At 45.7% G+C, this 11809-nt stretch overlaps 1 protein-coding gene across 1 annotated transcript in view; it reads left to right on the top strand.

Annotated features, from left to right (window-relative positions):
* Window positions 1-1765: 1765 nt before the first annotated feature.
* Window positions 1766-11809, top strand: part of LOC129842577 (kinesin-like protein KIF1C) — a gene marked incomplete at its 3' end in the record, with an annotated part of 100257 nt that continues 90213 nt past the window's right edge. The window contains 1 exon segment of the mRNA XM_055911189.1: window positions 1766-2339.

The raw sequence follows: 11809 nt of genomic DNA, 5'->3' as shown, positions 1-11809 counted from the left end.
GTAAATTCTACACCAGTTGTATTTAACGGTAAAGTCTACACCAGTTGTATTTCACAGTAAAGTCTACACCAGTTGTATTTCACAGTAAAGTCTACACCAGTTGTATTTCACGGTAAAGTCTACACCAGTTGTATTTAACGGTAAAGTCTACACCAGTTGTATTTCACAGTAAAGTCTACACCAGTTGTATTTCACAGTAAAGTCTACACCAGTTGTATTTCACGGTAAAGTCTACACCAGTTGTATTTCACGGTAAAGTCTACACCAGTTGTATTTCACAGTAAAGTCTACACCAGTTGTATTTCACGGTAAAGTCTACACCAGTTGTATTTAACGGTAAAGTCTACACCAGTTGTATTTCACAGTAAAGTCTACACCAGTTGTATTTCACAGTAAAGTCTACACCAGTTGTATTTCACGGTAAAGTCTACACCAGTTGTATTTCACAGTAAAGTCTACATTTACATTTAAGTCATTTAGCAGACACTCTTATCCAGAGCGACTTACAAATTGGAAAGTTCATACATATTCATCCTGGTCCCCCCCGTGGGGAATGAACCCACAACCCTGGCGTTGCAAGCGCCATGCTCTACCAACTGAGCCACACGGGACCACCAGTTTACACCAGTTGTATTTCACCGTAAAGTCTACACCAGTTGTATTTCACGGTAAAGTCTACACCAGTTGTATTTCACCGTAAAGTCTACACCAGTTGTATTTCACCGTAAAGTCTACACCAGTTGTATTTCACGGTAAAGTCTACACCAGTTGTATTTAACGGTAAAGTCTACACCAGTTGTATTTCACAGTAAAGTCTACACCAGTTGTATTTCACGGTAAAGTCTACACCAGTTGTATTTCACCGTAAAGTCTACACCAGTTGTATTTCACCGTAAAGTCTACACCAGTTGTATTTCAGGGTAAAGTCTACACCAGTTGTATTTCATGGTAAAGTCTACACCAGTTGTATTTCACGGTAAAGTCTACACCAGTTGTATTTCACCGTAAAGTCTACACCATTTGTATTTCACAGTAAAGTCTACACCAGTTGTATTTCACGGTAAAGTCTACACCAGTTGTATTACACGGTAAAGTCTACACCAGTTGTATTTCACGGTAAAGTCTACACCAGTTGTATTACACGGTAAAGTCTACACCAGTTGTATTTCACGGTAAAGTCTACACCAGTTGTATTTCACGGTAAAGTCTACATCAGTTGTATTTCACCGTAAAGTCTACATCAGTTGTATTTCACGGTAAAGTCTACATCAGTTGTATTTCACGGTAGTCTACATCAGTTGTATTTCACCGTAAAGTCTACATCAGTTGTATTTCACGGTAAAGTCTACATCAGTTGTATTTCACCGTAAAGTCTACACCAGTTGTATTCCGCACATGTGACAAATTTGTTTTGATTTGGTCAACCCTCCTCATATGACCTCACCTAACCCCTACCTCCACATTGACTCAGTTCCGGTACCCCCTGTATATAGCCTCCTTATTGTTATTTTATTGTGTTAATTTTTTTTAAACTTTAGTTTATTTAGTAACTATTTTCTTAACTCTCATTATTTTTTTGGTTAAGGGCTTGTAAGTAAGCATTTCACGTTAAGGTTTACACCTGTTGTATTCGGCGCACGTGACTAATACAATTTGATTAGATTTGGAGCGCTACTGGGCGTGCAGGTTTTTGCTCGAGCCCTGCTCTAACACACCCAAATACACTGCCCCTTTAACTGACCTCGCTGTCCGGTCCTACCCCTGACGTCACGCGGGTGATGGCGACCGGCTGGTTCCTCTGAGCGAGAGGCGAGGAGAGGAGGAGCGCTTGAGGCGAGGGCCGCACACTTTATTTTTTATTTTTTATTTTTATTTTTCCGTTCCAACCGGCCCGGTAAATAACGGAGAGAGGACTTCCCCGTCCAGCTGTCAGACCGGGACCTGAGGTCAAACGAACTCCGGTTCACCGGACAGACATAACGTTATCGGGACCAGAACTCTTGCCTGCCTTTTCCTCTGCCGTGATTCAGCCCGATCCGAGATCAGATCACACCGATCGGCCGACGCTAAACTTTCCGTTTCTCTCTCCCGGGACTAAATCCTCTCTCATCGACACTTAATCTCGCAGTATTAACGACACTTTTAATCGTTTGGGAACTTTTACTTTCAGGTCGCGAGGAGTTGTAATTCGCCTAAAGGACACAGCGCCCCCACCCAACTTTTGGAAGACTTTTCTCCGTGGTTCTTATTTCTGTCTGGTGCGGTAAACGGGGCATGACGAGGATTATCTAACTGGACGTCGCTGAGCCACTAGACCCACCGTTCTTTCTCCATTAAAGGTGAGTCATAACTTGGTCTGGGGACCAGCCCTATAGGCCCGATCAGCTCAGAGACACGGGACCGGACGGGTAGGCCTGGCCAGCTCAGAGACACGGTGTGTGTGATCAGTAACTCTAGAGTTAGATCAGAGACATTCCAATCATCCTTCAGGCTATGACGCGTTTATTTACAGCAATTGTTTTATTTATTTATTTATTTAACATAGTTTTAGGACAACAAATTAGATTATGATTAAAGTCACCTAGTCAGATGGTTCTAAATGCCACCCTGACTGACTGTCGGTAGTCTCGCTGGCCCCGGTGGCACCAAGCCCGTGTCTGGTGACGTCGCCTGAGGGATCACGTGGACCTGCCGGAGGTCCAGCCTGTTAAGTTTCAGGTTACCAGTTTTAATGTCACATTAACAAGTACAGTGGAATGCCTCTCTTGCAAACTCAAAACCCAACAATGCAATAATCAATGACAATGTAATACTAGAAAAAACACAGGAGAAATAACAATAAGAAATATACAATTAAGTAAGTAAGCATATAATATACACGAAATATTTCAGGTACCATATTAACAATGTACAGGGATACTGGAGTGATGGAGGTAGATATGTATAGAGGTAAGGTGACTATATACAGGGTCAGTACCATATTAACAATGTACAGGGATACTGGAGTGATGGAGGTAGATATGTATAGGGGTAAGGTGACTATATACAGGGTCAGTACCATATTAACAATGTACAGGGATACTGGAGTGATGGAGGTAGATATGTATAGGGGTAAGGTGACTATATACAGGGTCAGTACCATATTAACAATGTACAGGGATACTGGAGTGATGGAGGTAGATATGTATGGGGGTAAGGAGACTATATACAGGGTCAGTACCATATTAACAATGTACAGGGATACTGGAGTGATGGAGGTAGATATGTATAGGGGGAAGGTGACTATATACAGGGTCAGTACCATATTAACAATGTACAGGGATACTGGAGTGATGGAGGTAGATATGTATAAGGGGTAAGGTGACTATATACAGGGTCAGTACCATATTAACAATGTACAGGGATACTGGAGTGATGGAGGTAGATATGTATAGGGGTAAGGTGACTATATACAGGGTCAGTACCATATTAACAATGTACAGGGATACTGGAGTGATGGAGGTAGATATGTATAGGGGTAAGGAGACTATATACAGGGTCAGTACCATATTAACAATGTACAGGGATACTGGAGTGATGGAGGTAGATATGTATAGGGGGAAGGTGACTATATACAGGGTCAGTACCATATTAACAATGTACAGGGATACTGGAGTGATGGAGGTAGATATGTATAGGGGTAAGGTGACTATATACAGGGTCAGTACCATATTAATAATGTACAGGGATACTGGAGTGATGGAGGTAGATATGTATAGGGGTAAGGTGACTATATACAGGGTCAGTTCCAGTACAATATTAACAATGTACAGGGATACTGAAGTGATGGAGGTAGATATGTATAGGGGTAAGGTGACTATATACAGGGTCAGTACCATATTAACAATGTACAGGGATACTGGAGTGATGGAGGTAGATATGTATAGGGGTAAGGTGACTATATACAGGGTCAGTACCATATTAACAATGTACAGGGATACTGGAGTGATGGAGGTAGATATGTATAGGGGTAAGGTGACTATATACAGGGTCAGTACCATATTAACAATGTACAGGGATACTGGAGTGATGGAGGTAGATATGTATAGGGGGAAGGTGACTATATACAGGGTCAGTACCATATTAACAATGTACAGGGATACTGGAGTGATGGAGGTAGATATGTATAGGGGGAAGGGGACAGGGATACTGGAGTGATGGAGGTAGATATGTATAGGGGTAAGGGGACAGGGATACTGGAGTGATGGAGGTAGATATGTATAGGGGGAAGGGGACAGGGATACTGGAGTGATGGAGGTAGATATGTATAGGGGGAAGGAGACAGGGATACTGGAGTGATGGAGGTAGATATGTATAGGGGGAAGGAGACAGGGATACTGGAGTGATGGAGGTAGATATGTATAGGGGGAAGGAGACAGGGATACTGGAGTGATGGAGGTAGATATGTATAGGGGGAAGGAGACAGGGATACTGGAGTGATGGAGGTAGATATGTATAGGGGGAAGGAGACAGGGATACTGGAGTGATGGAGGTAGATATGTATAGGGGGAAGGAGACAGGGATACTGGAGTGATGGAGGTAGATATGTATAGGGGTAAGGTGACTATATACAGGGATACTGGAGTGATGGAGGTAGATATGTATAGGGGTAAGGTGACTATATACAGGGTCAGTACCATATTAACAATGTACAGGGATACTGAAGTGATGGAGGTAGATATGTATAGGGGTAAGGTGACTATATACAGGGTCAGTACCATATTAACAATGTACAGGGATACTGAAGTGATGGAGGTAGATATGTATAGGGGTAAGGTGACTATATACAGGGTCAGTACCATATTAACAATGTACAGGGATACTGGAGTGATGGAGGTAGATATGTATAGGGGGAAGGTGACTATATACAGGGTCAGTACCATATTAACAATGTACAGGGATACTGGAGTGATGGAGGTAGATATGTATAGGGGGAAGGAGACTATATACAGGGTCAGTACCATATTAACAATGTACAGGGATACTGGAGTGATGGAGGTAGATATGTATAGGGGGAAGGAGACAGGGATACTGGAGTGATGGAGGTAGATATGTATAGGGGTAACAGTGATAGGTTTAGGTTACTATCATTCATATTCCATATGAGCCCTATGGGGACCTGGTCTAAAGTAGTGCACTATATAGGGAATAGGGTGCCATAGGACTCTGGTCTAAAGTAGTGCACTATATAGGGAATAGGGTGCCATAGGGCTCTGGTCTAAAGTAGTGCACTATATAGGGAATAGGGCTCTGGTCAAAAGTAGTGCACTATATAGGGAATAGGGTGCCATAGGGCCCTGGTCTAAAGTAGTACACTACATAGGGAATAGGGTGCCATAGGGCCCTGGTCTAAAGTAGTACACTATATAGGGAATAGGGTGCCATAGGGCCCTGGTCTAAAGTAGTGCACTATATAGGGAATAGGGTGCCATAGGGCTCTGGTCTAAAGTAGTGCACTATATAGGGAATAGGGTGCCATAGGGCCCTGGTCTAAAGTAGTACACTACATAGGGAATAGGGTGCGATAGGGCTCTGGTCTAAAGTAGTACACTACATAGGGAATAGGGTGCCATAGGGCCCTGGTCTAAAGTAGTACACTATATAGGGAATAGGGTGCCATTTGTGATTGTCTTCAAGTCTCCAACCTGTTGAAGGGGTTGTTCAGAGTCCGCCTATCCTTCATCGAATGTGATGATGTCATCACAATTAGTTTTATTACTGCCAAAACGCTCTGACTTGAGACACACACACACACACACACACACACACACACACACACACACACACACACACACACACACACACACACACACACACACACACACACACACACACACACACACACACACACACAGAGAGAGCATAGGGAGAGTTGTAAACACTACTAAGATAATGTAACCAGTCTCCAGTCCAATGTTTGGTAATGAGAGTAACTGGTAACTCTATAGAAATAGGGCGGAGGGGCATTATAACTCTATAGAAATAGGGCGGAGGGTCATTATAACTCTATAGAAATAGGGCGGAGGGTCATTATAACTCTATAGAAATAGGGCGGAGGGTCATTATAACTCTATAGAAATAGGGCGGAGGGTCATTATAACTCTATAGAAATAGGGCGGAGGGTCATTATAACTCTATAGAAATAGGGCGGAGGGTCATTATAACTCTATAGAAATAGGGCGGAGGGGCATTATAACTCTATAGAAATAGGGCGGAGGGTCATTATAACTCTATAGAAATAGGGCGGAGGGTCATTATAACTCTATAGAAATAGGGCGATAGGTCATTATGACTCTATAGAAATAGGGCGGAGGGGCATTATGACTATAGAAATAGGGCGGAGGGTCATTATAACTCTATAGAAATAGGGCGGAGGGTCATTATAACTCTATAGAAATAGGGCGGAGGGGCATTATGACTCTATAGAAATAGGGGGGAGGGTCATTATAACTCTATAGAAATAGGGCGGAGGGGCATTATAACTCTATAGAAATAGGGCGGAGGGCCATTATAACTCTATAGAAATAGGGCGGAGGGGCATTATAACTCTATAGAAATAGGGCGGAGGGGCATTATAACTCTATAGAAATAGGGCGGAGGGGCATTATAACTCTATAGAAATAGGGCGGAGGGCCATTATAACTCTATAGAAATAGGGCGGAGGGTCATTATAACTCTATAGAAATAGGGCGGAGGGTCATTATAACTCTATAGAAATAGGGCGGAGGGTCATTATAACTCTATAGAAATAGGGCGGAGGGTCATTATAACTCTATAGAAATAGGGCGGAGGGTCATTATGACTCTATAGAAATAGGGCGGAGGGTCATTATAACTCTATAGAAATAGGGCGGAGGGGCATTATAACTCTATAGAAATAGGGCGGAGGGTCATTATGACTCTATAGAAATAGGGCGGAGGGTCATTATGACTCTATAGAAATAGGGCGGAGGGTCATTATGACTCTATAGAAATAGGGCGGAGGGTCATTATGACTCTATAGAAATAGGGCGGAGGGTCATTATAACTCTATAGAAATAGGGCGGAGGGTCATTATAACTCTATAGAAATAGGGCGGAGGGTCATTATAACTCTATAGAAATAGGGCGGAGGGTCATTATAACTCTATAGAAATAGGGCGGAGGCTCATTATGACTCTATAGAAATAGGGCGGAGGGTCATTATAACTCTATAGAAATAGGGCGGAGGGTCATTATAACTCTATAGAAATAGGGCGGAGGGTCATTATAACTCTATAGAAATAGGGCGGAGGGTCATTATAACTCTATAGAAATAGGGCGATAGGTCATAATGACTCTATAGAAATAGGGCGGAGGGGCATTATGACTATAGAAATAGGGCGGAGGGTCATTATAACTCTATAGAAATAGGGCGGAGGGTCATTATAACTCTATAGAAATAGGGCGGAGGGGCATTATAACTCTATAGAAATAGGGCGGAGGGGCATTATAACTCTATAGAAATAGGGCGGAGGGGCATTATAACTCTATAGAAATAGGGCGGAGGGTCATTATAACTCTATAGAAATAGGGCGGAGGGTCATTATAACTCTATAGAAATAGGGCGGAGGGTCATTATAACTCTATAGAAATAGGGCGGAGGGTCATTATAACTCTATAGAAATAGGGCGGAGGGTCATTATAACTCTATAGAAATAGGGCGGAGGGTCATTATGACTCTATAGAAATAGGGCGGAAGGTCATTATGACTCTATAGAAATAGGGCGGAGGGGCATTATAACTCTATAGAAATAGGGCGGAGGGGCATTATAACTCTATAGAAATAGGGCGGAGGGGCATTATAACTCTATAGAAATAGGGCGGAGGGGCATTATAACTCTATAGAAATAGGGCGGAGGGTCATTATGACTCTATAGAAATAGGGCGGAGGGCCATTATGACTCTATAGAAATAGGGCGGAGGGTCATTATGACTCTATAGAAATAGGGCGGAGGGTCATTATGACTCTATAGAAATAGGGCGGAGGGTCATTATGACTCTATAGAAATAGGGCGGAGGGTCATTATGACTATAGAAATAGGGCGCAGGGCCATTATAACTCTATAGAAATAGGGCGGAGGGTCATTATAACTCTATAGAAATAGGGCGGAGGGTCATTATAACTCTATAGAAATAGGGCGGAGGGCCATTATAACTCTATAGAAATAGGGCGGAGGGCCATTATGACTCTATAGAAATAGGGCGGAGGGTCATTATGACTCTATAGAAATAGGGCGGAGGGTCATTATGACTCTATAGAAATAGGGCGGAGGGTCATTATGACTCTATAGAAATAGGGCGGAGGGTCATTATGACTCTATAGAAATAGGGCGGAGGGTCATTATGACTCTATAGAAATAGGGCGGAGGGTCATTATGACTCTATAGAAATAGGGCGGAGGGTCATTATGACTCTATAGAAATAGGGCGGAGGGTCATTATAACTCTATAGAAATAGGGCGGAGGGTCATTATAACTCTATAGAAATAGGGCGGAGGGTCATTATAACTCTATAGAAATAGGGCGGAGGGTCATTATAACTCTATAGAAATAGGGCGGAGGGTCATTATAACTCTATAGAAATAGGGCGGAGGGTCATTATAACTCTATAGAAATAGGGCGGAGGGTCATTATGACTCTATAGAAATAGGGCGGAGGGGCATTATGACTCTATAGAAATAGGGGGGGAGGGTCATTATAACTCTATAGAAATAGGGCGGAGGGGCATTATAACTCTATAGAAATAGGGCGGAGGGCCATTATAACTCTATAGAAATAGGGCGGAGGGGCATTATAACTCTATAGAAATAGGGCGGAGGGTCATTATAACTCTATAGAAATAGGGCGGAGGGCCATTATAACTCTATAGAAATAGGGCGGAGGGTCATTATAACTCTATAGAAATAGGGCGGAGGGTCATTATAACTCTATAGAAATAGGGCGGAGGGTCATTATGACTCTATAGAAATAGGGCGGAGGGTCATTATAACTCTATAGAAATAGGGCGGAGGGGCATTATAACTCTATAGAAATAGGGCGGAGGGTCATTATGACTCTATAGAAATAGGGCGGAGGGCCATTATAACACTATAGAAATAGGGCGGAGTGCCATTATAACTCTATAGAAATAGGGCGGAGGGGCATTATGACTCTATAGAAATAGGGCGGAGGCTCATTATGACTCTATAGAAATAGGGCGGAGGGTCATTATGACTCTATAGAAATAGGGCGGAGGGTCATTATAACTCTATAGAAATAGGGCGGAGGGTCATTATAACTGTATAGAAATAGGGCGGAGGGCCTAGGGACAGGTATCTGAAATCATTAAAGGAGTAATGTACACGCCGGTTCCCTCCTCTCTCCCCTCGGCCGGTTCCCTCCTCTCTCCCCTCCTCCGGTTCCCTCCTCTCTCCCCTCGGCCGGTTCCCTCCTCTCTCCCCTCCGCCGGTTCCCTCCTCTCTCCCCTCCTCCGGTTCCCTCCTCTCTCCCCTCGGCCGGTTCCCTCCTCTCTCCCCTCCTCCGGTTCCCTCCTCTCTCCCCTCGGCCGGTTCCCTCCTCTCTCCCCTCCGCCGGTTCCCTCCTCTCTCCCCTCCGCCGGTTCCCTCCTCTCTCCCCTCGGCCGGTTCCCTCCTCTCTCCCCTCCGCCGGTTCCCTCCTCTCTCCCCTCCGCCGGTTCCCTCCTCTCTCCCCTCGGCCGGTTCCCTCCTCTCTCCCCTCCGCCGGTTCCCTCCTCTCTCCCCTCCGCCGGTTCCCTCCTCTCTCCCCTCCGCCGGTTCCCTCCTCTCTCCCCTCCGCCGGTTCCCTCCTCTCTCCCCTCGGCCGGTTCCCTCCTCTCTCCCCTCGGCCGGTTCCCTCCTCTCTCCCCTCCGCCGGTTCCCTCCTCTCTCCCCTCGGCCGGTTCCCTCCTCTCTCCCCTCCTCCGGTTCCCTCCTCTCTCCCCTCCTCCGGTTCCCTCCTCTCTCCCCTCGGCCGGTTCCCTCCTCTCTCCCCTCCTCCGGTTCCCTCCTCTCTCCCCTCGGCCGGTTCCCTCCTCTCTCCCCTCGGCCGGTTCCCTCCTCTCTCCCCTCCGCCGGTTCCCTCCTCTCTCCCCTCGGCCGGTTCCCTCCTCTCTCCCCTCCTCCGGTTCCCTCCTCTCTCCCCTCCGCCGGTTCCCTCCTCTCTCCCCTCCGCCGGTTCCCTCCTCTCTCCCCTCCGCCGGTTCCCTCCTCTCTCTTGTAGGGGGAAAGAGAATAGGTCGTCAGCTGTGCTTAACTGCCTTTGATCACCTTGACTCACATGCCGGGCTGGGCTACTGTCGGTGGGAGCAGCCTGCCCTCTGGTGGTCCTTACACATCTTAGACTTGGAAACATGGCCACAGCACTGTGTAATACCCTGGAAACATGGCCACAGCACTGTGTAATACCCTGGAAACATGGCCACAGCACTGTGTAATACCCTGGAAACATGGCCACAGCACTGTGTAATACCCTGGAAACATGGCCACAGCACTGTGTAATACCCTGGAAACATGGCCACAGCACTGTGTAATACCCTGGAAACATGGCCACAGCACTGTGTAATACCCTGGAAACATGGCCACAGCACTGTGTAATACCCTGGAAACATGGCCACAGCACTTTGTAATACCCTGGAAACATGGCCACAGCACTGTATAATACCCTGGAAACATGGCCACAGCACTGTGTAATACCCTGGAAACATGGCCACAGCACTGTGTAATACCCTGGAAACATGGCCACAGCACTGTGTAATACCCTGGAAACATGGCCACAGCACTGTGTAATACCCTGGAAACATGGCCACAGCACTGTGTAATACCCTGGAAACATGGCCACAGCACTGTATAATACCCTGGAAACATGGCCACAGCACTGTGTAATACCCTGGAAACATGGCCACAGCACTGTGTAATACCCTGGAAACATGGCCACAGCACTGTATAATACCCTGGAAACATGGCCACAGCACTGTGTAATACCCTGGAAACATGGCCACAGCACTGTGTAATACCCTGGAAACATGGCCACAGCACTGTATAATACCCTGGAAACATGGCCACAGCACTGTGTAATACCCTGGAAACATGGCCACAGCACTGTGTAATACCCTGGAAACATGGCCACAGCACTGTGTAATACCCTGGAAACATGGCCACAGCACTGTGTAATACCCTGGAAACATGGCCACAGCACTGTGTAATACCCTGGAAACATGGCCACAGCACTGTGTAATACCCTGGAAACATGGCCACAGCACTGTGTAATACCCTAGAAACATGGCCACAGCACTGTATAATACCCTGGAAACATGGCCACAGCACTGTATAATACCCTGGAAACATGGCCACAGCACTGTGTAATACCCTGGAAACATGGTCACAGCACTGTGTAATACCCTGGAAACATGGCCACAGCACTGTGTAATACCCTGGAAACATGGCCACAGCACTGTGTAATACCCTGGAAACATGGCCAGAGCACTGTGTAATACCCTGGAAACATGGCCACAGCACTGTGTAATACCCTGGAAACATGGCCACAGCACTGTATAATACCCTGGAAACATGGCCACAGCACTGTGTAATACCCTGGAAACATGGCCACAGCACTGTGTAATACCCTGGAAACATGGCCACAGCACTGTGTAATACCCTGGAAACATGGCCACAGCACTGTGTAATACCCTGGAAACATGGCCACAGCACTGTGTAATACCCTGGAAACATGGCCACAGCACTGTATAATACCCTGG

The sequence above is a fragment of the Salvelinus fontinalis genome, unplaced genomic scaffold (assembly GCF_029448725.1).
Source record: "Salvelinus fontinalis isolate EN_2023a unplaced genomic scaffold, ASM2944872v1 scaffold_0054, whole genome shotgun sequence".
Classification (NCBI taxonomy): domain Eukaryota; kingdom Metazoa; phylum Chordata; class Actinopteri; order Salmoniformes; family Salmonidae; genus Salvelinus; species Salvelinus fontinalis.
This window is presented reverse-complemented; position numbering and strand designations above follow the sequence as displayed.